The 27,161-nt window shown below is 47.7% G+C and overlaps 15 non-coding genes and 1 pseudogene across 15 annotated transcripts; all 16 read right to left on the reverse strand.

Moving 5' to 3' along the window:
- Nucleotides 1–6,927: 6,927 nt before the first annotated feature.
- Nucleotides 6,928–7,039, reverse strand: LOC141210714 (U2 spliceosomal RNA; annotated as a pseudogene).
- Nucleotides 7,040–8,162: 1,123 nt separating this feature from the next.
- Nucleotides 8,163–8,353, reverse strand: LOC141209829 (U2 spliceosomal RNA). Its single transcript, XR_012280019.1, has one exon. It is a non-coding gene; the product is annotated as a U2 spliceosomal RNA (small nuclear RNA).
- Nucleotides 8,354–9,469: 1,116 nt separating this feature from the next.
- Nucleotides 9,470–9,660, reverse strand: LOC141210921 (U2 spliceosomal RNA). The gene has a single exon (XR_012280912.1). It is a non-coding gene; the product is annotated as a U2 spliceosomal RNA (small nuclear RNA).
- Nucleotides 9,661–10,780: 1,120 nt separating this feature from the next.
- LOC141210922 (U2 spliceosomal RNA) lies at nt 10,781–10,971 on the reverse strand. Its single transcript, XR_012280913.1, has one exon. It is a non-coding gene; the product is annotated as a U2 spliceosomal RNA (small nuclear RNA).
- Nucleotides 10,972–12,091: 1,120 nt separating this feature from the next.
- On the reverse strand, nt 12,092–12,282 carry LOC141210923 (U2 spliceosomal RNA). The gene has a single exon (XR_012280914.1). It is a non-coding gene; the product is annotated as a U2 spliceosomal RNA (small nuclear RNA).
- Nucleotides 12,283–13,402: 1,120 nt separating this feature from the next.
- On the reverse strand, nt 13,403–13,593 carry LOC141210924 (U2 spliceosomal RNA). Its single transcript, XR_012280915.1, has one exon. It is a non-coding gene; the product is annotated as a U2 spliceosomal RNA (small nuclear RNA).
- A 1,119-nt stretch (nt 13,594–14,712) lies between these two features.
- On the reverse strand, nt 14,713–14,902 carry LOC141210150 (U2 spliceosomal RNA). Its single transcript, XR_012280327.1, has one exon. It is a non-coding gene; the product is annotated as a U2 spliceosomal RNA (small nuclear RNA).
- A 1,123-nt stretch (nt 14,903–16,025) lies between these two features.
- Nucleotides 16,026–16,216, reverse strand: LOC141210925 (U2 spliceosomal RNA). The gene has a single exon (XR_012280916.1). It is a non-coding gene; the product is annotated as a U2 spliceosomal RNA (small nuclear RNA).
- Nucleotides 16,217–17,341: 1,125 nt separating this feature from the next.
- Nucleotides 17,342–17,532, reverse strand: LOC141209918 (U2 spliceosomal RNA). Its single transcript, XR_012280104.1, has one exon. It is a non-coding gene; the product is annotated as a U2 spliceosomal RNA (small nuclear RNA).
- A 1,122-nt stretch (nt 17,533–18,654) lies between these two features.
- Nucleotides 18,655–18,845, reverse strand: LOC141210926 (U2 spliceosomal RNA). Its single transcript, XR_012280917.1, has one exon. It is a non-coding gene; the product is annotated as a U2 spliceosomal RNA (small nuclear RNA).
- Nucleotides 18,846–19,965: 1,120 nt separating this feature from the next.
- On the reverse strand, nt 19,966–20,156 carry LOC141210262 (U2 spliceosomal RNA). Its single transcript, XR_012280435.1, has one exon. It is a non-coding gene; the product is annotated as a U2 spliceosomal RNA (small nuclear RNA).
- A 1,122-nt stretch (nt 20,157–21,278) lies between these two features.
- LOC141209947 (U2 spliceosomal RNA) lies at nt 21,279–21,469 on the reverse strand. Its single transcript, XR_012280132.1, has one exon. It is a non-coding gene; the product is annotated as a U2 spliceosomal RNA (small nuclear RNA).
- A 1,123-nt stretch (nt 21,470–22,592) lies between these two features.
- Nucleotides 22,593–22,783, reverse strand: LOC141210927 (U2 spliceosomal RNA). The gene has a single exon (XR_012280918.1). It is a non-coding gene; the product is annotated as a U2 spliceosomal RNA (small nuclear RNA).
- Nucleotides 22,784–23,903: 1,120 nt separating this feature from the next.
- LOC141210928 (U2 spliceosomal RNA) lies at nt 23,904–24,094 on the reverse strand. Its single transcript, XR_012280919.1, has one exon. It is a non-coding gene; the product is annotated as a U2 spliceosomal RNA (small nuclear RNA).
- A 1,121-nt stretch (nt 24,095–25,215) lies between these two features.
- On the reverse strand, nt 25,216–25,406 carry LOC141210929 (U2 spliceosomal RNA). Its single transcript, XR_012280920.1, has one exon. It is a non-coding gene; the product is annotated as a U2 spliceosomal RNA (small nuclear RNA).
- A 1,121-nt stretch (nt 25,407–26,527) lies between these two features.
- LOC141210931 (U2 spliceosomal RNA) lies at nt 26,528–26,718 on the reverse strand. Its single transcript, XR_012280922.1, has one exon. It is a non-coding gene; the product is annotated as a U2 spliceosomal RNA (small nuclear RNA).
- Between the last annotated feature and the right edge of the window lie 443 nt (nt 26,719–27,161).

Consider the following 27,161-nt stretch of genomic DNA (forward strand, 5'->3'; position numbering starts at 1 on the left):
TAGTCATCAACCATTTACCGCTAACAGACTGCCGTCCAGTTTGACTCCCTGGGCACGGACCGGGTCACCGCCACGAGACTACAACCCTCAACAGATCCGGCTCCGGGTAAGCTCACGCAGCGCGACACAGGCCCAGGGGCGCGTCAACTTTGGCGTAGTCGGCAGGATCTCGTGCCCGCAACCACCGGGTACTGCGTGCCTGAAAAAGAGACTTTTCAAACTTACCAGTGGTGAAGATTCCCGCCATCCGGCGCCATCTTCAGCCTTCTTCCCGCCATCGGTGAAGTTTCCCGCCATCCGGCGCCATCTTCGGCCTTCTTCCCGCCATCCGTGGAGTTTTCCCGTCGTTGGACGCCATCTTGAGGACGCCGCGCGGGAAGAAGAGGGGCGTGGACTCCGAAAGCGCGCGAGAACTGAAGCCCCGCCTCACGTCCAGACGTTGCGTAAGGTCCTGGAAGGAGCCCAGCAGACGCCGACGTCACAGGAGCGCGACGGAAGGTCCTCAACCCTGACGATCCACTGCGGAGCCGCGGCCTACGGAAGAGGATCATCGCAAGGTAGGCCACGGTCCACTAGGGGGGAGGAAGATGTCGGATACGGAGGAGAGCTTCACTACCTCGACCCCCGCCAGCGCCACCGCTGCTGCAGTTATGCCCTTCACCATGCCATATATCCCGGGAGCAGCTTGGCTACCCCAGTACTCAGGGGAGTCACATACCCTGCATGACTTTAGAGAAAAGCTGGATAGCCTCTTCCAGGTGTACCCCCTCACAGAAGAGCAAAAAGTGAGCATCCTGGTGGCCCAACTAACCGGGGCAGCCAAAAGAGAAGTAAAATCTTGGCCACCTGGGAGGAGGACTGTCGCAGAGAAACTAACCCGGCTGAGGGACACCTTCGATACCCGCACCTCAGCCGAGATCAAGCTTAGATTCTACGGGTGCAAGCAGCGAGCGCATGAGAGTATAAGGGACTATGCACTAAACCTACAAGAGGCCCTGAGGGCCATAAAGCTGTTGACTGAACAATTTATAGAGGGTTTATATTGCAATACCCACCGAACCCAGTTGCGGGCAATGGCCTTACAGGATCCCCATCTGGACTTTGCACAGTTCAAGGATAGAGTAATCCGGGTGCTCCGAGAACCAGCACCGGGTGGCGTTGTGACCCACAGGCGCCCAGCTATCACTTACCACCAGGAGGCGGCGCCCTTGTCGGCAGGGCCTGTGGGAGCTGATGCGCAGGCTTTGGACAATGACCCGGCTCCAGACCTACACCATCAGGTCCAAGAGCTAGTTAAGAGCGTTGCTGCGCTAACCCGAACTGTGCAGTCTTTACAGGTTTCCACCCCAGGGAAGATCCAGCTGGCATCCGGACCGGAGGACATCCCGTGGCGTCGACCAAGGAGGACCCCACCGGCCAGAGGAAGACCCAGTGACCGATACAGCGAGGACGGACGACCCATCTGCCGCCGCTGCAATCAACCCGGACATATGGAAAGGTACTGTTCTTTAAACGGGCACAACCTGGGGTAGAGGGCCAACCCCCAGGAAAAAGATCACCAGGCCCATCGAACTGGCGCGACAGATATGTGGGAGGACGTCCAGTCTTGCCTGTGGTACTGGATGGCATTCCCATGAGTGCCCTACTGGATACCGGGTCACAGGTCACCACCATCCCGTACGTGCTCTTCAAGCAGTACTGGAATGACTCGGATATTACCCGCTACCCTGACGACGACTTGAGTATCATCGCCAGCAATGGCCAGCCCGTGCCACAGATCGGATTTAAAGAGGTGACCCTCAAAATCGGTAGAGTCGAACTGGCCGCACAGGGACTGATCATTGTAGATATTGATAAACATGAGAGTCACCCAAAAATAACTCTAGGAACTAACGTAATTGAAAATTGTCTTGCAGAGGTGATTTTCCTTTTACAGCAGGTTGCCAAGAACGCCAGCTCCGGCGAGCAGCGGGTGCTCCAGAAAGAGATCCGGGCACTGATGCAACGGCAACAAGTGGAACTCTCCGGCGGTGAGATTGGTAGCGTAAGAATGTGTGACCCTTTTCCTATTGCCATGCCCCCAAAAAGTGAAATGATGATTTGGTGCCGGGCAGCTATTGGTCTGAGAGGTAGAGATTACCAGGCAATGGTAGAACCAGTTTACTCAGACAGTAGGCCCACCATTTTGACAGCACGGGGGGTGGTCAATGTACGCCATGGGAGGGTGCCCGTTCGCATAATAAATATCGGGGAGAGGGAAGTGTACCTGCCCCGGTATGCCACGCTAGCCAAATTATATACCACTAATCAAAATTCTATACAATCTGTGGAACCCTTGCCTCCATCTCACCCGGAGGAAGGTAACGGCTCTAAGAAAGACATGGAGGACTGGTGTCAGCAACTACATCTGGGTACTGACTCCACTCCCTCACATCAGAAACAAGGAGTCTATCGGGTGGTTCAAGAGTATGAGAGAGTGTTTAGTAAACACCCGTTAGACTTCGGGCGAGTCAAGGGGGTAGAACACCGCATCCCCACGGGAGATCATCCTCCCATAAAAGAGAGGTATCGACCCGTACCCCCTGCACATTACCAACACGCCAAGGGGATGCTTAGAGACATGAAGGAGGCTGGGGTAATCCGGGATAGCTGTAGCCCCTGGGCAGCCCCACTAGTTTTAGTCAAAAAGAAAGACAACACCATGAGGATGTGTGTAGATTACCGGAAAATCAACCGTATCACACACAAGGATGCGTACCCCTTACCAAGGATAGAGGAGTCATTGACTGCTTTAAGATCTGCTAACTTCTTCTCTACCTTGGATCTCACTAGCGGGTACTGGCAGGTTCCTGTAGCAGAGGCGGACCGGGAGAAGACCGCATTCACCACCCCGATGGGACTTAGCGAGTTCACCTGCATGCCGTTCGGACTCTGCAACGCCCCAGGAACCTTCCAACGATTAATGGAGTGCTGTCTGGGCCACAGAAACTTCGAGACGGTCCTGTTGTACCTGGACGATGTCATCGTATACTCCAAAACTTATGAGGACCACCTGAAACACCTGGCGGAGGTGTTCGAAGCTCTGGCGAGTTACGGCCTAAAGGTGAAACCCTCCAAGTGTCACCTCCTGAAACCAAAGGTGCAATACCTGGGACACGTGGTGAGCGCTGACGGAGTGGCTCCCGACCCCGATAAGATCACCGCAATTAAGGGATGGCCAAGCCCCTCCAGCGTAAAAGAAGTGCGGCAGTTCCTAGGGTTGGTAGGCTACTACCGAAGGTTTATTCCTGGTTTCACCAAAAAGGCAGCGCCTATGCAGGACCTCCTGATAGGCCAGTCCCGGAAGGCCAAGAACCAGAAGCCGCCCTTCAAATGGGAAGAGCTAGAAGAAGAGTCCTTCCGCCAGCTGAAGATGGCCCTCACGGGGGATGAAATCTTGGCGTACCCGGACTATAGCCAGCCCTTCATCCTCTACACCGACGCCAGTAACATCGGGCTAGGAGCCGTACTGTCCCAGATTCAGCAGGGGAGAGAACGAGTAATCTCCTATGCCAGCCGAAAACTGCGACCCACCGAAAGGAACCCCGAGAATTACAGCTCATTTAAGCTAGAGTTCCTGGCCGTGGTATGGGCAGTCACCGAGCGCTTTAGGCATTACCTCGCTTCTTCCCGGTTCACCGTATACATGGATAACAACCCGTTGACACACCTGGACACGGCAAGACTCGGTGCCCTGGAGCAGAGGTGGATGGCCCGTCTGTCCAACTACGAGTTCACAATCAAATACCGGGCAGGACGCTCCAATACTAACGCGGACGCCCTGTCCAGGATGCCCAACCTGCCGGACGAAGGAGAAGATCCGGAGGGACTGGAAGAAGTTGAACTCCCTGCGTTCCACCGTCATGGGACTATCCAGTATTCCCACCGGGTAAGGGGTAAGCAGGCTGCTACGTTGAACCCCTTACCCCACTACAACTGGGCGGAAACGCAAGACAGCGACCCTGCCGTCCGACTGGTGAAGGAGATGCTGACTCGGCCGGAGGCTCGCCTTGAACCGGACGCTCCGGAGGAAGACAAACAACTATGGGCGGAGAAGAGTCGACTATTCCTTTACAAGGGGAAGTTGTGCCGCAGAATGGTCAACTCCCGGACGCATGAACTACTCTGGCAAGTAGTGGTGCCCCGAAGAGACGCAGCCATGGTGATGGAGGCATACCACGACGGAGCTGGACACTTCGGGTGGAAAAAGCTGGAGTTTCTGCTGCGCGAGCGGTTCCACTGGGTAGGCATGAGGGGAACCATCGAGAAGTGGTGCAGAGACTGTGGCCCGTGCAATCTGAGAAGGAAGGACCGGGCCAGCCAGAAGACTCCCCTGCAGTCCATCGTCACCCGGCAACCGTTGGAACTGGTAGCCTTGGATCATGTAAAACTGACCCCAAGCAGAAGTGGCTACGTCTACGCGTTAACCATCGTGGATCATTACTCCCGGTTCTTGGTTGTCGTCCCCGTCAAGGACTTAACGGCTCAAACAGCAGCTAGAGCCTTCCAGCAGCACTTCTGCCGTCCACACGGGTACCCGGACCAAGTGCTGACGGACCAGGGACCTGCCTTTGAAGCGGAGGTCTTCCAGGAATTCTGCAATCTGTATGGCTGCCGGAAGATAAGGACGACACCCTACCATCCGCAAACTAATGGACTTTGTGAAAAAATGAACCAGGTGGTAATGGATCTTCTAAAAACATTGCCCCTGGAAGAACGCAGTCTGTGGCCTGAGAAGTTGCCCGATCTGGTGGACCTATACAACCACATCCCGGTAGGTTCCACCAACTGTACCCCGGCTTACCTAATGAGGGCAAGACCTGGTAAGTTACCTGTTGACCTGGAAATGGGAGTCCTGACACCCGAGGACACTTCACCAGAAACAGACTGGGACACAGAGAGGCAGCAGCAGTACCGGAGAGTACAGGAGAGCGTGGAGCGAAGTCTCTGTCAGGCTAGGGAAAGACAAGAGAAGACATACAACCAGTATGCTCCCGCTGTTCCCCTGGTACCCGGAGAGCAGGTCTTGAAGAGGAAGAGACGGCTCCACAAGTTGGACGACCAGTGGGAGAAGGACCCGTACACCGTACTGCCCTCAAGCCACGAAAACCCGAAGGTCTGTACCATCAGTAAAGACGGAGGGGAAACCACAGCCATTGTATCCCGGGACCACCTGAAGAAGTGTCCCGAACAACTGAGGAACCCTGAAGAGGAACAAGAAGACCATCGACCCGTAGAGGAAAGGGAAGATATGGTTAGTACCATGCTCGGGGACTTCCCTCGGTCTTGGACTCAAGTCAATGGTGCAGTTGTGGTACCCGTACTCACCTTCCTCCAACCATCATCCCAAGAACCTACGGAGCAACGGGTAGAGCTGGAAGAACAGCCGGTCCAGGAGGCAGAAGACTCCACACAAGCAGAACAGGAGAATCAACCCTCTGCTTATAGTGAGCCTGCCGTACCCCTAGTGAGACAAAGAGCCGGTAGACAGCTGCCCAGTTTACCCTTGACAGCTCCTACACCCTGTAGTTCAGGGCCAGACAGTCAGCTCCGTAGGTCCACTAGGGCCACTAGAGGCCAGTTACCCGCACGTTGGAGGATCTAAATGTTTAAGCTATTTTATAATGTTTACCTGTCTATAGTTGCTTGTGTGTAATTTTGTGTTTCTAGTTGTTTTTAGGAAACCTTGGTGGATTTACCGGGAATCCTTGTATATAGTTGGAGCGTAACCCAGGATGGACTAAAGACTGTCAAGGACTCGGGGTAGAACAGACCCCTACCTGGTTACGTCTCCCTGTTTCGGTGAAATGGACACCTTTGCTTTTCTTCAAAGACTGCACCCGGTTGCGGATACGCCGTGACCATCTTATTGTGTTTCCTTATTGTATTTTAGTGTTGTTGTTTTCACCTTGTTATGTTTTTCTATAATGTGTTTAGTCCCGGAGTACTAAATTTTACTAGGGGGGAATGTGACACCCCAGGGGTCTGGTTGCCACAGTAACGTAATGTTATGTCTGAGAGCAGGTGGGAGGTCCTTTGGTCAGGGATCCTGTGCATGCCACACCTCCTGCCCAGTCTTGGGAGGGGAAGAACTTCCCCTATAAAAACCTGGGGCTGAGGCAGGGTGAGGAGTAGAAGAAGAGAAGAAGTAGAGACAGCATAGGAAGAAACAGCAGTTACAAGGAGTCAGGGGCTGGCAGCTGCAGAGTTCGCCCTGACTAAGAAGACTTTTTACCGGACCCGGAGTCCGAGGCTGTGGGGACTAATTCCTACCCAGCAGCAGAATCCGTCAGGCAGGGGATTTCAGGTCCTCTGGCCCAGAAGCCCGAAGGCACGGTCACACGCGTGGGACCAGCACCACCATCGTGGAGCGGAAGCCATTAGAAGGCCCCGAGTCACCGGCCATACGGGTGAGCACCACACGGTACACTCAGGGACGTGGGCTACTTACATCAGCTCCTAGCAAGGTAGCCAGAAGAGTACAGTCAGTTTGGGAGGCCTACAACTACGCCTGGCCAGGGGAGATCCCATCTGCTCAAGGACTGACCAGGCCCCATCCGCTAGCAAGTACTCCGGGAGGGTCTTTTGTTGTTACCAGTAAAGACCCTGAACTACACCGTACCGTCTCTGAGTGGTTCCTGCTACCCCCATCATCCACATCGGCTGCCCTGAGGCCATACCCCTCCCGTTGGGGGTTATACTATCACGCTGCACAATCCTACCATCGGCCTCAGCGGTCTGCCCTGCAGCAGCAGCCCCCTGGCTGCACTCAACGGGTGGCGTAGTCATCAACCATTTACCGCTAACAGACTGCCGTCCAGTTTGACTCCCTGGGCACGGACCGGGTCACCGCCACGAGACTACAACCCTCAACAGATCCGGCTCCGGGTAAGCTCACGCAGCGCGACACAGGCCCAGGGGCGCGTCAGGGACGTATCAGATATTAAACTGATAAGAACAGATACTACACTTGATCTTAGCCAAAAGGCCGAGAAGCGATAACCAGAATTGGTTTCCGACTACGGTGCCACCCAAGGATTCTGAAAAGTCCATTTGTGGAGATGGCCACCTGGACTCCCGTTAAGAAGACATGCTGTCAACCTCTAGATCCCTCACATGCCTGCACTTTTCGGCTTGCTGCTGCTGCAATCCACGCGTTTTAGATCTGCATAACTCCACCTCTTTTAGCACAGTACCCTCAACCCCCGGCTGTTCCCACCCGCCTCAACACCGTTGGAAGGGAGGAGAACCAATTAAGGCTGGGGGTTGGGGGTGGAACGAGCAGCTGTCTACCCTTAGCAGGAGGGTTGCTGATTAATTACCTCTCCTGCTGCTGCTGCTGCTGGCTGTCCAGCAGCAGACTGAAGGTGGCTGCTGCTGTGCGCAGGTATATAAAGGCTCAGAGCCTATTATGACACGCGCAGCCAGCGTTCCATTGCCACATTCCGTCTACTGCAGGCGGGATACCTGGATGGCTGAATGTCACTGAGAAGCTCACAGAGACCGCCATAAGCAACAGTTTAAAAGAATGCCACAGACTAATCAACCAAACTTTTTGGGTTGGTTTCTCTTTTATAGTCTGCAGGCATTAAATGAAAGAAGTCAGTGTTCCAGCAGAGGGAGACAACGTTTCAGAAAAGGCATTGTAGCAAACTAAAAAAGAAATTTTAAGCGCAGCAGAGTAACCAGCTCACATACCTGTTAGCTCAGGTGAGTTTAAAAGGCTGCTGTTGATAACAAGGGCATTTGCTAAATAGATGGTGTGTGTGCAACAATATACTGAAAGGTCAATTATATTGTGCAGCTTATCTCACCACCTGTAGTTATTTAGGTGAAAGCTCCAAAATGCTTGCCTAATATGTCTGTTTATCCAAAAGGAAGTATAGAGGGAGAGCTAGATAGATAGCATTGCATTACATTACATTACATGGCAATGCAATGCACAGTTGCTAAAGTTGAACCAAAATGAGCTTGTCATCTGGCTTCTGCAACTTTTAACATGAAAAATCCAATGAGGAGAAGAAAAGCAAAGCCAAAGAGTCCATCCCAAAATCCGACAAACAAGCAAAATGAACAAAAAGCATTGAATTCAATTCTTTCTGATTTTAGAAACTGCATTAAAGAAGGGGTGCACCGGTCCTGGAGATACTGCAATACCAGGTCAATGCGTGGAGTGGACAGAGCAAGCTCTTTTTCCATCTCCCTGTTCTAAAAATCCATTTAATATATGGTCCCCAGATAGGGGACGTATCAGATATTAAACTGATAAGAACAGATACTACACTTGATCTTAGCCAAAAGGCCAAGAAGCGATAACCAGAATTGGTTTCCGACTACGGTGCCACCCAAGGATTCTGAAAAGTCCATTTGTGGAGATGGCCACCTGGACTCCCGTTAAGAAGACATGCTGTCAACCTCTAGATCCCTCACATGCCTGCACTTTTCGGCTTGCTGCTGCTGCAATCCACGCGTTTTAGATCTGCATAACTCCACCTCTTTTAGCACAGTACCCTCAACCCCGGCTGTTCCCACCCGCTTCAACACCGTTGGAAGGGAGGAGAACCAATTAAGGCGGGGGGGGGGTGGAACGAGCAGCTGTCTACCCTTAGCAGGAGGGTTGCTGATTAATTACCTCTCCTGCTGCTGCTGCTGGCTGTCCAGCAGCAGACTGAAGGTGGCTGCTGCTGTGCGCAGGTATATAAAGGCTCAGAGCCTATTATGACACGCGCAGCCAGCGTTCCATTGCCACATTCCGTCTACTGCAGGCGGGATACCTGGATGGCTGAATGTCACTGAGAAGCTCACAGAGACCGCCATAAGCAACAGTTTAAAAGAATGCCACAGACTAATCAACCAAACTTTTTGGGTTGGTTTCTCTTTTATAGTCTGCAGGCATTAAATGAAAGAAGTCAGTGTTCCAGCAGAGGGAGACAACGTTTCAGAAAAGGCATTGTAGCAAACCAAAAAAGAAATTTTAAGCGCAGCAGAGTAACCAGCTCACATACCTGTTAGCTCAGGTGAGTTTAAAAGGCTGCTGTTGATAACAAGGGCATTTGCTAAATAGATGGTGTGTGTGCAACAATATACTGAAAGGTCAATTATATTGTGCAGCTTATCTCACCACCTGTAGTTATTTAGGTGAAAGCTCCAAAATGCTTGCCTAATATGTCTGTTTATCCAAAAGGAAGTATAGAGGGAGAGCTAGATAGATAGCATTGCATTACATTACATTACATGGCAATGCAATGCACAGTTGCTGAAGTTGAACCAAAATGAGCTTGTCATTTGGCTTCTGCAACTTTTAACATGAAAAATCCAATGAGGAGAAGAAAAGCAAAGCCAAAGAGTCCATCCCAAAATCCGACAAACAAGCAAAATGAACAAAAAGCATTGAATTCAATTCTTTCTGATTTTAGAAACTGCATTAAAGAAGGGGTGCACCGGTCCTGGAGATACTGCAATACCAGGTCAATGCGTGGAGTGGACAGAGCAAGCTCTTTTTCCATCTCCCTGTTCTAAAAATCCATTTAATATATGGTCCCCAGATAGGGGACGTATCAGATATTAAACTGATAAGAACAGATACTACACTTGATCTTAGCCAAAAGGCCGAGAAGCGATAACCAGAATTGGTTTCCGACTACGGTGCCACCCAAGGATTCTGAAAAGTCCATTTGTGGAGATGGCCACCTGGACTCCCGTTAAGAAGACATGCTGTCAACCTCTAGATCCCTCACATGCCTGCACTTTTCGGCTTGCTGCTGCTGCAATCCACGCGTTTTAGATCTGCATAACTCCACCTCTTTTAGCACAGTACCCTCAACCCCGGCTGTTCCCACCCGCCTCAACACCGTTGGAAGGGAGGAGAACCAATTAAGGCGGGGGGGGGGGTGGAACGAGCAGCTGTCTACCCTTAGCAGGAGGGTTGCTGATTAATTACCTCTCCTGCTGCTGCTGCTGCTGGCTGTCCAGCAGCAGACTGAAGGTGGCTGCTGCTGTGCGCAGGTATATAAAGGCTCAGAGCCTATTATGACACGCGCAGCCAGCGTTCCATTGCCACATTCCGTCTACTGCAGGCGGGATACCTGGATGGCTGAATGTCACTGAGAAGCTCACAGAGACCGCCATAAGCAACAGTTTAAAAGAATGCCACAGACTAATCAACCAAACTTTTTGGGTTGGTTTCTCTTTTATAGTCTGCAGGCATTAAATGAAAGAAGTCAGTGTTCCAGCAGAGGGAGACAACGTTTCAGAAAAGGCATTGTAGCAAACCAAAAAAGAAATTTTAAGCGCAGCAGAGTAACCAGCTCACATACCTGTTAGCTCAGGTGAGTTTAAAAGGCTGCTGTTGATAACAAGGGCATTTGCTAAATAGATGGTGTGTGTGCAACAATATACTGAAAGGTCAATTATATTGTGCAGCTTATCTCACCACCTGTAGTTATTTAGGTGAAAGCTCCAAAATGCTTGCCTAATATGTCTGTTTATCCAAAAGGAAGTATAGAGGGAGAGCTAGATAGATAGCATTGCATTACATTACATTACATGGCAATGCAATGCACAGTTGCTGAAGTTGAACCAAAATGAGCTTGTCATTTGGCTTCTGCAACTTTTAACATGAAAAATCCAATGAGGAGAAGAAAAGCAAAGCCAAAGAGTCCATCCCAAAATCCGACAAACAAGCAAAATGAACAAAAAGCATTGAATTCAATTCTTTCTGATTTTAGAAACTGCATTAAAGAAGGGGTGCACCGGTCCTGGAGATACTGCAATACCAGGTCAATGCGTGGAGTGGACAGAGCAAGCTCTTTTTCCATCTCCCTGTTCTAAAAATCCATTTAATATATGGTCCCCAGATAGGGGACGTATCAGATATTAAACTGATAAGAACAGATACTACACTTGATCTTAGCCAAAAGGCCGAGAAGCGATAACCAGAATTGGTTTCCGACTACGGTGCCACCCAAGGATTCTGAAAAGTCCATTTGTGGAGATGGCCACCTGGACTCCCGTTAAGAAGACATGCTGTCAACCTCTAGATCCCTCACATGCCTGCACTTTTCGGCTTGCTGCTGCTGCAATCCACGCGTTTTAGATCTGCATAACTCCACCTCTTTTAGCACAGTACCCTCAACCCCCGGCTGTTCCCACCCGCCTCAACACCGTTGGAAGGGAGGAGAACCAATTAAGGCGGGGGGGGGGTGGAACGAGCAGCTGTCTACCCTTAGCAGGAGGGTTGCTGATTAATTACCTCTCCTGCTGCTGCTGCTGCTGGCTGTCCAGCAGCAGACTGAAGGTGGCTGCTGCTGTGCGCAGGTATATAAAGGCTCAGAGCCTATTATGACACGCGCAGCCAGCGTTCCATTGCCACATTCCGTCTACTGCAGGCGGGATACCTGGATGGCTGAATGTCACTGAGAAGCTCACAGAGACCGCCATAAGCAACAGTTTAACAGAATGCCACAGACTAATCAACCAAACTTTTTGGGTTGGTTTCTCTTTTATAGTCTGCAGGCATTAAATGAAAGAAGTCAGTGTTCCAGCAGAGGGAGACAACGTTTCAGAAAAGGCATTGTAGCAAACCAAAAAATAAATTTTAAGCGCAGCAGAGTAACCAGCTCACATATCTGTTAGCTCAGGTGAGTTTAAAAGGCTGCTGTTGATAACAAGGGCATTTGCTAAATAGATGGTGTGTGTGCAACAATATACTGAAAGGTCAATTATATTGTGCAGCTTATCTCACCACCTGTAGTTATTTAGGTGAAAGCTCCAAAATGCTTGCCTAATATGTCTGTTTATCCAAAAGGAAGTATAGAGGGAGAGCTAGATAGATAGCATTGCATTACATTACATTACATGGCAATGCAATGCACAGTTGCTGAAGTTGAACCAAAATGAGCTTGTCATCTGGCTTCTGCAACTTTTAACATGAAAAATCCAATGAGGAGAAGAAAAGCAAAGCCAAAGAGTCCATCCCAAAATCCGACAAACAAGCAAAATGAACAAAAAGCATTGAATTCAATTCTTTCTGATTTTAGAAACTGCATTAAAGAAGGGGTGCACCGGTCCTGGAGATACTGCAATACCAGGTCAATGCGTGGAGTGGACAGAGCAAGCTCTTTTTCCATCTCCCTGTTCTAAAAATCCATTTAATATATGGTCCCCAGATAGGGGACGTATCAGATATTAAACTGATAAGAACAGATACTACACTTGATCTTAGCCAAAAGGCCGAGAAGCGATAACCAGAATTGGTTTCCGACTACGGTGCCACCCAAGGATTCTGAAAAGTCCATTTGTGGAGATGGCCACCTGGACTCCCGTTAAGAAGACATGCTGTCAACCTCTAGATCCCTCACATGCCTGCACTTTTCGGCTTGCTGCTGCTGCAATCCACGCGTTTTAGATCTGCATAACTCCACCTCTTTTAGCACAGTACCCTCAACCCCCGGCTGTTCCCACCCGCCTCAACACCGTTGGAAGGGAGGAGAACCAATTAAGGCGGGGGGGCGGTGGAACGAGCAGCTGTCTATCCTTAGCAGGAGGGTTGCTGATTAATTACCTCTCCTGCTGCTGCTGCTGCTGGCTGTCCAGCAGCAGACTGAAGGTGGCTGCTGCTGTGCGCAGGTATATAAAGGCTCAGAGCCTATTATGACACGCGCAGCCAGCGTTCCATTGCCACATTCCGTCTACTGCAGGCGGGATACCTGGATGGCTGAATGTCACTGAGAAGCTCACAGAGACCGCCATAAGCAACAGTTTAAAAGAATGCCACAGACTAATCAACCAAACTTTTTGGGTTGGTTTCTCTTTTATAGTCTGCAGGCATTAAATGAAAGAAGTCAGTGTTCCAGCAGAGGGAGACAACGTTTCAGAAAAGGCATTGTAGCAAACCAAAAAAGAAATTTTAAGCGCAGCAGAGTAACCATCTCACATACCTGTTAGCTCAGGTGAGTTTAAAAGGCTGCTGTTGATAACAAGGGCATTTGCTAAATAGATGGTGTGTGTGCAACAATATACTGAAAGGTCAATTATATTGTGCAGCTTATCTCACCACCTGTAGTTATTTAGGTGAAAGCTCCGAAATGCTTGTCTAATATGTCTGTTTATCCAAAAGGAAGTATAGAGGGAGAGCTAGATAGATAGCATTGCATTACATTACATTACATGGCAATGCAATGCACAGTTGCTGAAGTTGAACCAAAATGAGCTTGTCATCTGGCTTCTGCAACTTTTAACATGAAAAATCCAATGAGGAGAAGAAAAGCAAAGCCAAAGAGTCCATCCCAAAATCCGACAAACAAGCAAAATGAACAAAAAGCATTGAATTCAATTCTTTCTGATTTTAGAAACTGCATTAAAGAAGGGGTGCACCGGTCCTGGAGATACTGCAATACCAGGTCAATGCGTGGAGTGGACAGAGCAAGCTCTTTTTCCATCTCCCTGTTCTAAAAATCCATTTAATATATGGTCCCCAGATAGGGGACGTATCAGATATTAAACTGATAAGAACAGATACTACACTTGATCTTAGCCAAAAGGCCGAGAAGCGATAACCAGAATTGGTTTCCGACTACGGTGCCACCCAAGGATTCTGAAAAGTCCATTTGTGGAGATGGCCACCTGGACTCCCGTTAAGAAGACATGCTGTCAACCTCTAGATCCCTCACATGCCTGCACTTTTCGGCTTGCTGCTGCTGCAATCCACGCGTTTTAGATCTGCATAACTCCACCTCTTTTAGCACAGTACCCTCAACCCCCGGCTGTTCCCACCCGCCTCAACACCGTTGGAAGGGAGGAGAACCAATTAAGGCGGGGGGGGGTGGAACGAGCAGCTGTCTACCCTTAGCAGGAGGGTTGCTGATTAATTACCTCTCCTGCTGCTGCTGCTGCTGGCTGTCCAGCAGCAGACTGAAGGTGGCTGCTGCTGTGCGCAGGTATATAAAGGCTCAGAGCCTATTATGACACGCGCAGCCAGCGTTCCATTGCCACATTCCGTCTACTGCAGGCGGGATACCTGGATGGCTGAATGTCACTGAGAAGCTCACAGAGACCGCCATAAGCAACAGTTTAAAAGAATGCCACAGACTAATCAACCAAACTTTTTGGGTTGGTTTCTCTTTTATAGTCTGCAGGCATTAAATGAAAGAAGTCAGTGTTCCAGCAGAGGGAGACAACGTTTCAGAAAAGGCATTGTAGCAAACCAAAAAAGAAATTTTAAGCGCAGCAGAGTAACCAGCTCACATACCTGTTAGCTCAGGTGAGTTTAAAAGGCTGCTGTTGATAACAAGGGCATTTGCTAAATAGATGGTGTGTGTGCAACAATATACTGAAAGGTCAATTATATTGTGCAGCTTATCTCACCACCTGTAGTTATTTAGGTGAAAGCTCCAAAATGCTTGCCTAATATGTCTGTTTATCCAAAAGGAAGTATAGAGGGAGAGCTAGATAGATAGCATTGCATTACATTACATTACATGGCAATGCAATGCACAGTTGCTGAAGTTGAACCAAAATGAGCTTGTCATCTGGCTTCTGCAACTTTTAACATGAAAAATCCAATGAGGAGAAGAAAAGCAAAGCCAAAGAGTCCATCCCAAAATCCGACAAACAAGCAAAATGAACAAAAAGCATTGAATTCAATTCTTTCTGATTTTAGAAACTGCATTAAAGAAGGGGTGCACCGGTCCTGGAGATACTGCAATACCAGGTCAATGCGTGGAGTGGACAGAGCAAGCTCTTTTCCATCTCCCTGTTCTAAAAATCCATTTAATATATGGTCCCCAGATAGGGGACGTATCAGATATTAAACTGATAAGAACAGATACTACACTTGATCTTAGCCAAAAGGCCGAGAAGCGATAACCAGAATTGGTTTCCGACTACGGTGCCACCCAAGGATTCTGAAAAGTCCATTTGTGGAGATGGCCACCTGGACTCCCGTTAAGAAGACATGCTGTCAACCTCTAGATCCCTCACATGCCTGCACTTTTCGGTTTGCTGCTGCTGCAATCCACGCGTTTTAGATCTGCATAACTCCACCTCTTTTAGCACAGTACCCTCAACCCCCGGCTGTTCCCACCCGCCTCAACACCGTTGGAAGGGAGGAAAACCAATTAAGGCGGGGGGGGGGGGGTGGAACGAGCAGCTGTCTACCCTTAGCAGGAGGGTTGCTGATTAATTACCTCTCCTGCTGCTGCTGCTACTGGCTGTCCAGCAGCAGACTGAAGGTGGCTGCTGCTGTGCGCAGGTATATAAAGGCTCAGAGCCTATTATGACACGCGCAGCCAGCGTTCCATTGCCACATTCCGTCTACTGCAGGCGGGATACCTGGATGGCTGAATGTCACTGAGAAGCTCACAGAGACCGCCATAAGCAACAGTTTAAAAGAATGCCACAGACTAATCAACCAAACTTTTTGGGTTGGTTTCTCTTTTATAGTCTGCAGGCATTAAATGAAAGAAGTCAGTGTTCCAGCAGAGGGAGACAACGTTTCAGAAAAGGCATTGTAGCAAACCAAAAAAGAAATTTTAAGCGCAGCAGAGTAACCAGCTCACATACCTGTTAGCTCAGGTGAGTTTAAAAGGCTGCTGTTGATAACAAGGGCATTTGCTAAATAGATGGTGTGTGTGCAACAATATACTGAAAGGTCAATTATATTGTGCAGCTTATCTCACCACCTGTAGTTATTTAGGTGAAAGCTCCAAAATGCTTGTCTAATATGTCTGTTTATCCAAAAGGAAGTATAGAGGGAGAGCTAGATAGATAGCATTGCATTACATTACATTACATGGCAATGCAATGCACAGTTGCTGAAGTTGAACCAAAATGAGCTTGTCATCTGGCTTCTGCAACTTTTAACATGAAAAATCCAATGAGGAGAAGAAAAGCAAAGCCAAAGAGTCCATCCCAAAATCCGACAAACAAGCAAAATGAACAAAAAGCATTGAATTCAATTCTTTCTGATTTTATAAACTGCATTAAAGAAGGGGTGCACCGGTCCTGGAGATACTGCAATACCAGGTCAATGCGTGGAGTGGACAGAGCAAGCTCTTTTTCCATCTCCCTGTTCTAAAAATCCATTTAATATATGGTCCCCAGATAGGGGACGTATCAGATATTAAACTGATAAGAACAGATACTACACTTGATCTTAGCCAAAAGGCCGAGAAGCGATAACCAGAATTGGTTTCCGACTACGGTGCCACCCAAGGATTCTGAAAAGTCCATTTGTGGAGATGGCCACCTGGACTCCCGTTAAGAAGACATGCTGTCAACCTCTAGATCCCTCACATGCCTGCTCTTTTCGGCTTGCTGCTGCTGCAATCCACGCGTTTTAGATCTGCATAACTCCACCTCTTTTAGCAAAGTACCCTCAACCCCCGGCTGTTCCCACCCGCCTCAACACCGTTGGAAGGGAGGAGAACCAATTAAGGCGGGGGGGGGGGGGGGTGGAACGAGCAGCTGTCTACCCTTAGCAGGAGGGTTGCTGATTAATTACCTCTCCTGCTGCTGCTGCTGCTGGCTGTCCAGCAGCAGACTGAAGGTGGCTGCTGCTGTGCGCAGGTATATAAAGGCTCAGAGCCTATTATGACACGCGCAGCCAGCGTTCCATTGCCACATTCCGTCTACTGCAGGCGGGATACCTGGATGGCTGAATGTCACTGAGAAGCTCACAGAGACCGCCATAAGCAACAGTTTAAAAGAATGCCACAGACTAATCAACCAAACTTTTTGGGTTGGTTTCTCTTTTATAGTCTGCAGGCATTAAATGAAAGAAGTCAGTGTTCCAGCAGAGGGAGACAACGTTTCAGAAAAGGCATTGTAGCAAACCAAAAAAGAAATTTTAAGCGCAGCAGAGTAACCATCTCACATACCTGTTAGCTCAGGTGAGTTTAAAAGGCTGCTGTTGATAACAAGGGCATTTGCTAAATAGATGGTGTGTGTGCAACAATATACTGAAAGGTCAATTATATTGTGCAGCTTATCTCACCACCTGTAGTTATTTAGGTGAAAGCTCCAAAATGCTTGTCTAATATGTCTGTTTATCCAAAAGGAAGTATAGAGGGAGAGCTAGATAGATAGCATTGCATTACATTACATTACATGGCAATGCAATGCACAGTTGCTGAAGTTGAACCAAAATGAGCTTGTCATCTGGCTTCTGCAACTTTTAACATGAAAAATCCAATGAGGAGAAGAAAAGCAAAGCCAAAGAGTCCATTCCAAAATCCGACAAACAAGCAAAATGAACAAAAAGCATTGAATTCAATTCTTTCTGATTTTAGAAACTGCATTAAAGAAGGGGTGCACCGGTCCTGGAGATACTGCAATACCAGGTCAATGCGTGGAGTGGACAGAGCAAGCTCTTTTTCCATCTCCCTGTTCTAAAAATCCTTTTAATATATGGTCCCCAGATAGGGGACGTATCAGATATTAAACTGATAAGAACAGATACTACACTTGATCTTAGCCAAAAGGCCGAGAAGCGATAACCAGAATTGGTTTCCGACTACGGTGCCACCCAAGGATTCTGAAAAGTCCATTTGTGGAGATGGCCACCTGGACTCCCGTTAAGAAGACATGCTGTCAACCTCTAGATCCCTCACATGCCTGCTCTTTTCGGCTTGCTGCTGCTGCAATCCACGCGTTTTAGATCTGCATAACTCCACCTCTTTTAGCACAGTACCCTCAACCCCCGGCTGTTCCCACCCGCCTCAACACCGTTGGAAGGGAGGAGAACCAATTAAGGCGGGGGGGGGGGGTGGAACGAGCAGCTGTCTACCCTTAGCAGGAGGGTTGCTGATTAATTACCTCTCCTGCTGCTGCTGCTGCTGGCTGTCCAGCAGCAGACTGAAGGTGGCTGCTGCTGTGCGCAGGTATATAAAGGCTCAGAGCCTATTATGACACGCGCAGCCAGCGTTCCATTGCCACATTCCGTCTACTGCAGGCGGGATACCTGGATGGCTGAATGTCACTGAGAAGCTCACAGAGACCGCCATAAGCAACAGTTTAAAAGAATGCCACAGACTAATCAACCAAACTTTTTGGGTTGGTTTCTCTTTTATAGTCTGCAGGCATTAAATGAAAGAAGTCAGTGTTCCAGCAGAGGGAGACAACGTTTCAGAAAAGGCATTGTAGCAAACCAAAAAAGAAATTTTAAGCGCAGCAGAGTAACCAGCTCACATACCTGTTAGCTCAGGTGAGTTTAAAAGGCTGCTGTTGATAACAAGGGCATTTGCTAAATAGATGGTGTGTGTGCAACAATATACTGAAAGGTCAATTATATTGTGCAGCTTATCTCACCACCTGTAGTTATTTAGGTGAAAGCTCCAAAATGCTTGCCTAATATGTCTGTTTATCCAAAAGGAAGTATAGAGGGAGAGCTAGATAGATAGCATTGCATTACATTACATTACATGGCAATGCAATGCACAGTTGCTGAAGTTGAACCAAAATAAGCTTGTCATCTGGCTTCTGCAACTTTTAACATGAAAAATCCAATGAGGAGAAGAAAAGCAAAGCCAAAGAGTCCATCCCAAAATCCGACAAAAAAGCAAAATGAACAAAAAGCATTGAATTCAATTCTTTCTGATTTTAGAAACTGCATTAAAGAAGGGGTGCACCGGTCCTGGAGATACTGCAATACCAGGTCAATGCGTGGAGTGGACAGAGCAAGCTCTTTTTCCATCTCCCTGTTCTAAAAATCCATTTAATATATGGTCCCCAGATAGGGGACGTATCAGATATTAAACTGATAAGAACAGATACTACACTTGATCTTAGCCAAAAGGCCGAGAAGCGATAACCAGAATTGGTTTCCGACTACGGTGCCACCCAAGGATTCTGAAAAGTCCATTTGTGGAGATGGCCACCTGGACTCCCGTTAAGAAGACATGCTGTCAACCTCTAGATCCCTCACATGCCTGCACTTTTCGGCTTGCTGCTGCTGCAATCCACGCGTTTTAGATCTGCATAACTCCACCTCTTTTAGCACAGTACCCTCAACCCCCGGCTGTTCCCACCCGCCTCAACACCGTTGGAAGGGAGGAGAACCAATTAAGGCGGGGGGGGGGTGGAACGAGCAGCTGTCTACCCTTAGCAGGAGGGTTGCTGATTAATTACCTCTCCTGCTGCTGCTGCTGCTGGCTGTCCAGCTGCAGACTGAAGGTGGCTGCTGCTGTGCGCAGGTATATAAAGGCTCAGAGCCTATTATGACACGCGCAGCCAGCGTTCCATTGCCACATTCCGTCTACTGCAGGCGGGATACCTGGATGGCTGAATGTCACTGAGAAGCTCACAGAGACCGCCATAAGCAACAGTTTAAAAGAATGCCACAGACTAATCAACCAAACTTTTTGGGTTGGTTTCTCTTTTATAGTCTGCAGGCATTAAATGAAAGAAGTCAGTGTTCCAGCAGAGGGAGACAACGTTTCAGAAAAGGCATTGTAGCAAACCAAAAAAGAAATTTTAAGCGCAGCAGAGTAACCAGCTCACATATCTGTTAGCTCAGGTGAGTTTAAAAGGCTGCTGTTGATAACAAGGGCATTTGCTAAATAGATGGTGTGTGTGCAACAATATACTGAAAGGTCAATTATATTGTGCAGCTTATCTCACCACCTGTAGTTATTTAGGTGAAAGCTCCAAAATGCTTGCCTAATATGTCTGTTTATCCAAAAGGAAGTATAGAGGGAGAGCTAGATAGATAGCATTGCATTACATTACATTACATGGCAATGCAATGCACAGTTGCTGAAGTTGAACCAAAATGAGCTTGTCATCTGGCTTCTGCAACTTTTAACATGAAAAATCCAATGAGGAGAAGAAAAGCAAAGCCAAAGAGTCCATCCCAAAGTCCGGCAAACAAGCAAAATGAACAAAAAGCATTGAATTCAATTCTTTCTGATTTTAGAAACTGCATTAAAGAAGGGGTGCACCGGTCCTGGAGATACTGCAATACCAGGTCAATGCGTGGAGTGGACAGAGCAAGCTCTTTTTCCATCTCCCTGTTCTAAAAATCCATTTAATATATGGTCCCCAGATAGGGGACGTATCAGATATTAAACTGATAAGAACCGATACTACACTTGATCTTAGCCAAAAGGCCGAGAAGCGATAACCAGAATTGGTTTCCGACTACGGTGCCACCCAAGGATTCTGAAAAGTCCATTTGTGGAGATGGCCACCTGGACTCCCGTTAAGAAGACATGCTGTCAACCTCTAGATCCCTCACATGCCTGCACTTTTCGGCTTGCTGCTGCTGCAATCCACGCGTTTTAGATCTGCATAACTCCACCTCTTTTAGCACAGTACCCTCAACCCCCGGCTGTTCCCACCCGCCTCAACACCGTTGGAAGGGAGGAGAACCAATTAAGGCGGGGGGGGGGGGTGGAACGAGCAGCTGTCTACCCTTAGCAGGAGGGTTGCTGATTAATTACCTCTCCTGCTGCTGCTGCTGCTGGCTGTCCAGCAGCAGACTGAAGGTGGCTGCTGCTGTGCGCAGGTATATAAAGGCTCAGAGCCTATTATGAGACGCGCAGCCAGCGTTCCATTGCCACATTCCGTCTACTGCAGGCGGGATACCTGGATGGCTGAATGTCACTGGGAAGCTCACAGAGACCGCCATAAGCACCAGTTTAAAAGAATGCCACAGACTAATCAACCAAACTTTTTGGGTTGGTTTCTCTTTTATAGTCTGCAGGCATTAAATGAAAGAAGTCAGTGTTCCAGCAGAGGGAGACAACGTTTCAGAAAAGGCATTGTAGCAAACCAAAAAAGAAATTTTAAGCGCAGCAGAGTAACCAGCTCACATATCTGTTAGCTCAGGTGAGTTTAAAAGGCTGCTGTTGATAACAAGGGCATTTGCTAAATAGATGGTGTGTGTGCAACAATATACTGAAAGGTCAATTATATTGTGCAGCTTATCTCACCACCTGTAGTTATTTAGGTGAAAGCTCCAAAATGCTTGCCTAATATGTCTGTTTATCCAAAAGGAAGTATAGAGGGAGAGCTAGATAGATAGCATTGCATTACATTACATTACATGGCAATGCAATGCACAGTTGCTGAAGTTGAACCAAAATGAGCTTGTCATCTGGCTTCTGCAACTTTTAACATGAAAAGTCCAATGAGGAGAAGAAAAGCAAAGCCAAAGAGTCCATCCCAAAATCCGACAAACAAGCAAAATGAACAAAAAGCATTGAATTCAATTCTTTCTGATTTTAGAAACTGCATTAAAGAAGGGGTGCACCGGTCCTGGAGATACTGCAATACCAGGTCAATGCGTGGAGTGGACAGAGCAAGCTCTTTTTCCATCTCCCTGTTCTAAAAATCCATTTAATATATGGTCCCCAGATAGGGGACGTATCAGATATTAAACTGATAAGAACAGATACTACACTTGATCTTAGCCAAAAGGCTGAGAAGCGATAACCAGAATTGGTTTCCGACTACGGTGCCACCCAAGGATTCTGAAAAGTCCATTTGTGGAGATGGCCACCTGGACTCCCGTTAAGAAGACATGCTGTCAACCTCTAGATCCCTCACATGCCTGCACTTTTCGGCTTGCTGCTGCTGCAATCCACGCGTTTTAGATCTGCATAACTCCACCTCTTTTAGCACAGTACCCTCAACCCCCGGCTGTTCCCACCCGCCTCAACACCGTTGGAAGGGAGGAAAACCAATTAAGGCGGGGGGGGGGGGGTGGAACGAGCAGCTGTCTACCCTTAGCAGGAGGGTTGCTGATTAATTACCTCTCCTGCTGCTGCTGCTGCTGGCTGTCCAGCAGCAGACTGAAGGTGGCTGCTGCTGTGCGCAGGTATATAAAGGCTCAGAGCCTATTATGACACGCGCAGCCAGCGTTCCATTGCCACATTCCGTCTACTGCAGGCGGGATACCTGGATGGCTGAATGTCACTGAGAAGCTCACAGAGACCGCCATAAGCAACAGTTTAAAAGAATGCCACAGACTAATCAACCAAACTTTTTGGGTTGGTTTCTCTTTTATAGTCTGCAGGCATTAAATGAAAGAAGTCAGTGTTCCAGCAGAGGGAGACAACGTTTCAGAAAAGGCATTGTAGCAAACCAAAAAAGAAATTTTAAGCGCAGCAGAGTAACCAGCTCACATATCTGTTAGCTCAGGTGAGTTTAAAAGGCTGCTGTTGATAACAAGGGCATTTGCTAAATAGATGGTGTGTGTGCAACAATATACTGAAAGGTCAATTATATTGTGCAGCTTATCTCACCACCTGTAGTTATTTAGGTGAAAGCTCCAAAATGCTTGCCTAATATGTCTGTTTATCCAAAAGGAAGTATAGAGGAAGAGCTAGATAGATAGCATTGCATTACATTACATTACATGGCAATGCAATGCACAGTTGCTGAAGTTGAACCAAAATGAGCTTGTCATCTGGCTTCTGCAACTTTTAACATGAAAAATCCAATGAGGAGAAGAAAAGCAAAGCCAAAGAGTCCATCCCAAAATCCGACAAACAAGCAAAATGAACAAAAAGCATTGAATTCAATTCTTTCTGATTTTAGAAACTGCATTAAAGAAGGGGTGCACCGGTCCTGGAGATACTGCAATACCAGGTCAATGCGTGGAGTGGACAGAGCAAGCTCTTTTTCCATCTCCCTGTTCTAAAAATCCATTTAATATATGGTCCCCAGATAGGGGACGTATCAGATATTAAACTGATAAGAACAGATACTACACTTGATCTTAGCCAAAAGGCCGAGAAGCGATAACCAGAATTGGTTTCCGACTACGGTGCCACCCAAGGATTCTGAAAAGTCCATTTGTGGAGATGGCCACCTGGACTCCCGTTAAGAAGACATGCTGTCAACCTCTAGATCCCTCACATGCCTGCACTTTTCGGCTTGCTGCTGCTGCAATCCAAGCGTTTTAGATCTGCATAACTCCACCTCTTTTAGCACAGTACCCTCAACCCCCGGCTGTTCCCACCCGCCTCAACACCGTTGGAAGGGAGGAGAACCAATTAAGGCGGGGGGGGGGTGCAACGAGCAGCTGTCTACCCTTAGCAGGAGGGTTGCTGATTAATTACCTCTCCTGCTGCTGCTGCTGCTGGCTGTCCAGCAGCAGACTGAAGGTGGCTGCTGCTGTGCGCAGGTATATAAAGGCTCAGAGCCTATTATGACACGCGCAGCCAGCGTTCCATTGCCACATTCCGTCTACTGCAGGCGGGATACCTGGATGGCTGAATGTCACTGAGAAGCTCACAGAGACCGCCATAAGCAACAGTTTAAAAGAATGCCACAGACTAATCAACCAAACTTTTTGGGTTGGTTTCTCTTTTATAGTCTGCAGGCATTAAATGAAAGAAGTCAGTGTTCCAGCAGAGGGAGACAACGTTTCAGAAAAGGCATTGTAGCAAACCAAAAAAGAAATTTTAAGCGCAGCAGAGTAACCAGCTCACATATCTGTTAGCTCAGGTGAGTTTAAAAGGCTGCTGTTGATAACAAGGGCATTTGCTAAATAGATGGTGTGTGTGCAACAATATACTGAAAGGTCAATTATATTGTGCAGCTTATCTCACCACCTGTAGTTATTTAGGTGAAAGCTCCAAAATGCTTGATTAATATGTCTGTTTATCCAAAAGGAAGTATAGAGGGAGAGCTAGATAGATAGCATTGCATTACATTACATTACATGGCAATGCAATGCACAGTTGCTGAAGTTGAACCAAAATGAGCTTGTCATCTGGCTTCTGCAACTTTTAACATGAAAAATCCAATGAGGAGAAGAAAAGCAAAGCCAAAGAGTCCATCCCAAAATCCGACAAACAAGCAAAATGAACAAAAAGCATTGAATTCAATTCTTTCTGATTTTAGAAACTGCATTAAAGAAGGGGTGCACCGGTCCTGGAGATACTGCAATACCAGGTCAATGCGTGGAGTGGACAGAGCAAGCTCTTTTTCCATCTCCCTGTTCTAAAAATCCATTTAATATATGGTCCCCAGATAGGGGACGTATCAGATATTAAACTGATAAGAACAGATACTACACTTGATCTTAGCCAAAAGGCCGAGAAGCGATAACCAGAATTGGTTTCCGACTACGGTGCCACCCAAGGATTCTGAAAAGTCCATTTGTGGAGATGGCCACCTGGACTCCCGTTAAGAAGACATGCTGTCAACCTCTAGATCCCTCACATGCCTGCACTTTTCGGCTTGCTGCTGCTGCAATCCACGCGTTTTAGATCTGCATAACTCCACCTCTTTTAGCACAGTACCCTCAACCCCCGGCTGTTCCCACCCGCCTCAACACCGTTGGAAGGGAGGAGAACCAATTAAGGCGGGGGGGGGGGTGGAACGAGCAGCTGTCTACCCTTAGCAGGAGGGTTGCTGATTAATTACCTCTCCTGCTGCTGCTGCTGCTGGCTGTCCAGCAGCAGACTGAAGGTGGCTGCTGCTGTGCGCAGGTATATAAAGGCTCAGAGCCTATTATGACACGCGCAGCCAGCGTTCCATTGCCACATTCCGTCTACTGCAGGCGGGATACCTGGATGGCTGAATGTCACTGAGAAGCTCACAGAGACCGCCATAAGCAACAGTTTAAAAGAATGCCACAGACTAATCAACCAAACTTTTTGGGTTGGTTTCTCTTTTATAGTCTGCAGGCATTAAATGAAAGAAGTCAGTGTTCCAGCAGAGGGAGACAACATTTCAGAAAAGGCATTGTAGCAAACCAAAAAAGAAATTTTAAGCGCAGCAGAGTAACCAGCTCACATACCTGTTAGCTCAGGTGAGTTTAAAAGGCTGCTGTTGATAACAAGGGCATTTGCTAAATAGATGGTGTGTGTGCAACAATATACTGAAAGGTCAATTATATTGTGCAGCTTATCTCACCACCTGTAGTTATTTAGGTGAAAGCTCCAAAATGCTTGCCTAATATGTCTGTTTATCCAAAAGGAAGTATAGAGGGAGAGCTAGATAGATAGCATTGCATTACATTACATTACATGGCAATGCAATGCACAGTTGCTGAAGTTGAACCAAAATGAGCTTGTCATCTGGCTTCTGCAACTTTTAACATGAAAAATCCAATGAGGAGAAGAAAAGCAAAGCCAAAGAGTCCATCCCAAAATCCGACAAACAAGCAAAATGAACAAAAAGCATTGAATTCAATTCTTTCTGATTTTAGAAACTGCATTAAAGAAGGGGTGCACCGGTCCTGGAGATACTGCAATACCAGGTCAATGCGTGGAGTGGACAGAGCAAGCTCTTTTTCCATCTCCCTGTTCTAAAAATCCATTTAATATATGGTCCCCAGATAGGGGACGTATCAGATATTAAACTGATAAGAACAGATACTACACTTGATCTTAGCCAAAAGGCCGAGAAGCGATAACCAGAATTGGTTTCCGACTACGGTGCCACCCAAGGATTCTGAAAAGTCCATTTGTGGAGATGGCCACCTGGACTCCCGTTAAGAAGACATGCTGTCAACCTCTAGATCCCTCACATGCCTGCACTTTTCGGCTTGCTGCTGCTGCAATCCACGCGTTTTAGATCTGCATAACTCCACCTCTTTTAGCACAGTACCCTCAACCCCCGGCTGTTCCCACCCGCCTCAACACCGTTGGAAGGGAGGAGAACCAATTAAGGCGGGGGGGGGGGTGGAACGAGCAGCTGTCTACCCTTAGCAGGAGGGTTGCTGATTAATTACCTCTCCTGCTGCTGCTGCTGCTGGCTGTCCAGCAGCAGACTGAAGGTGGCTGCTGCTGTGCGCAGGTATATAAAGGCTCAGAGCCTATTATGACACGCGCAGCCAGCGTTCCATTGCCACATTCCGTCTACTGCAGGCGGGATACCTGGATGGCTGAATGTCACTGAGAAGCTCACAGAGACCGCCATAAGCAACAGTTTAAAAGAATGCCACAGACTAATCAACCAAACTTTTTGGGTTGGTTTCTCTTTTATAGTCTGCAGGCATTAAATGAAAGAAGTCAGTGTTCCAGCAGAGGGAGACAACGTTTCAGAAAAGGCATTGTAGCAAACCAAAAAAGAAATTTTAAGCGCAGCAGAGTAACCAGCTCACATACCTGTTAGCTCAGGTGAGTTTAAAAGGCTGCTGTTGATAACAAGGGCATTTGCTAAATAGATGGTGTGTGTGCAACAATATACTGAAAGGTCAATTATATTGTGCAGCTTATCTCACCACCTGTAGTTATTTAGGTGAAAGCTCCAAAATGCTTGCCTAATATGTCTGTTTATCCAAAAGGAAGTATAGAGGGAGAGCTAGATAGATAGCATTGCATTACATTACATTACATGGCAATGCAATGCACAGTTGCTGAAGTTGAACCAAAATGAGCTTGTCATCTGGCTTCTGCAACTTTTAACATGAAAAATCCAATGAGGAGAAGAAAAGCAAAGCCAAAGAGTCCATCCCAAAATCCGACAAACAAGCAAAATGAACAAAAAGCATTGAATTCAATTCTTTCTGATTTTAGAAACTGCATTAAAGAAGGGGTGCACCGGTCCTGGAGATACTGCAATACCAGGTCAATGCGTGGAGTGGACAGAGCAAGCTCTTTTTCCATCTCCCTGTTCTAAAAATCCATTTAATATATGGTCCCCAGATAGGGGACGTATCAGATATTAAACTGATAAGAACAGATACTACACTTGATCTTAGCCAAAAGGCCGAGAAGCGATAACCAGAATTGGTTTCCGACTACGGTGCCACCCAAGGATTCTGAAAAGTCCATTTGTGGAGATGGCCACCTGGACTCCCGTTAAGAAGACATGCTGTCAACCTCTAGATCCCTCACATGCCTGCACTTTTCGGCTTGCTGCTGCTGCAATCCACGCGTTTTAGATCTGCATAACTCCACCTCTTTTAGCACAGTACCCTCAACCCCCGGCTGTTCCCACCCGCCTCAACACCGTTGGAAGGGAGGAGAACCAATTAAGGCGGGGGGGGGGGGTGGAACGAGCAGCTGTCTACCCTTAGCAGGAGGGTTGCTGATTAATTACCTCTCCTGCTGCTGCTGGCTGTCCAGCAGCAGACTGAAGGTGGCTGCTGCTGTGCGCAGGTATATAAAGGCTCAGAGCCTATTATGACACGCGCAGCCAGCGTTCCATTGCCACATTCCGTC

The sequence above is a fragment of the Phyllobates terribilis genome, unplaced genomic scaffold (assembly GCF_046119375.1).
Source record: "Phyllobates terribilis strain yellow unplaced genomic scaffold, ASM4611937v1 Scaffold_169__1_contigs__length_4117513, whole genome shotgun sequence".
Classification (NCBI taxonomy): domain Eukaryota; kingdom Metazoa; phylum Chordata; class Amphibia; order Anura; family Dendrobatidae; genus Phyllobates; species Phyllobates terribilis.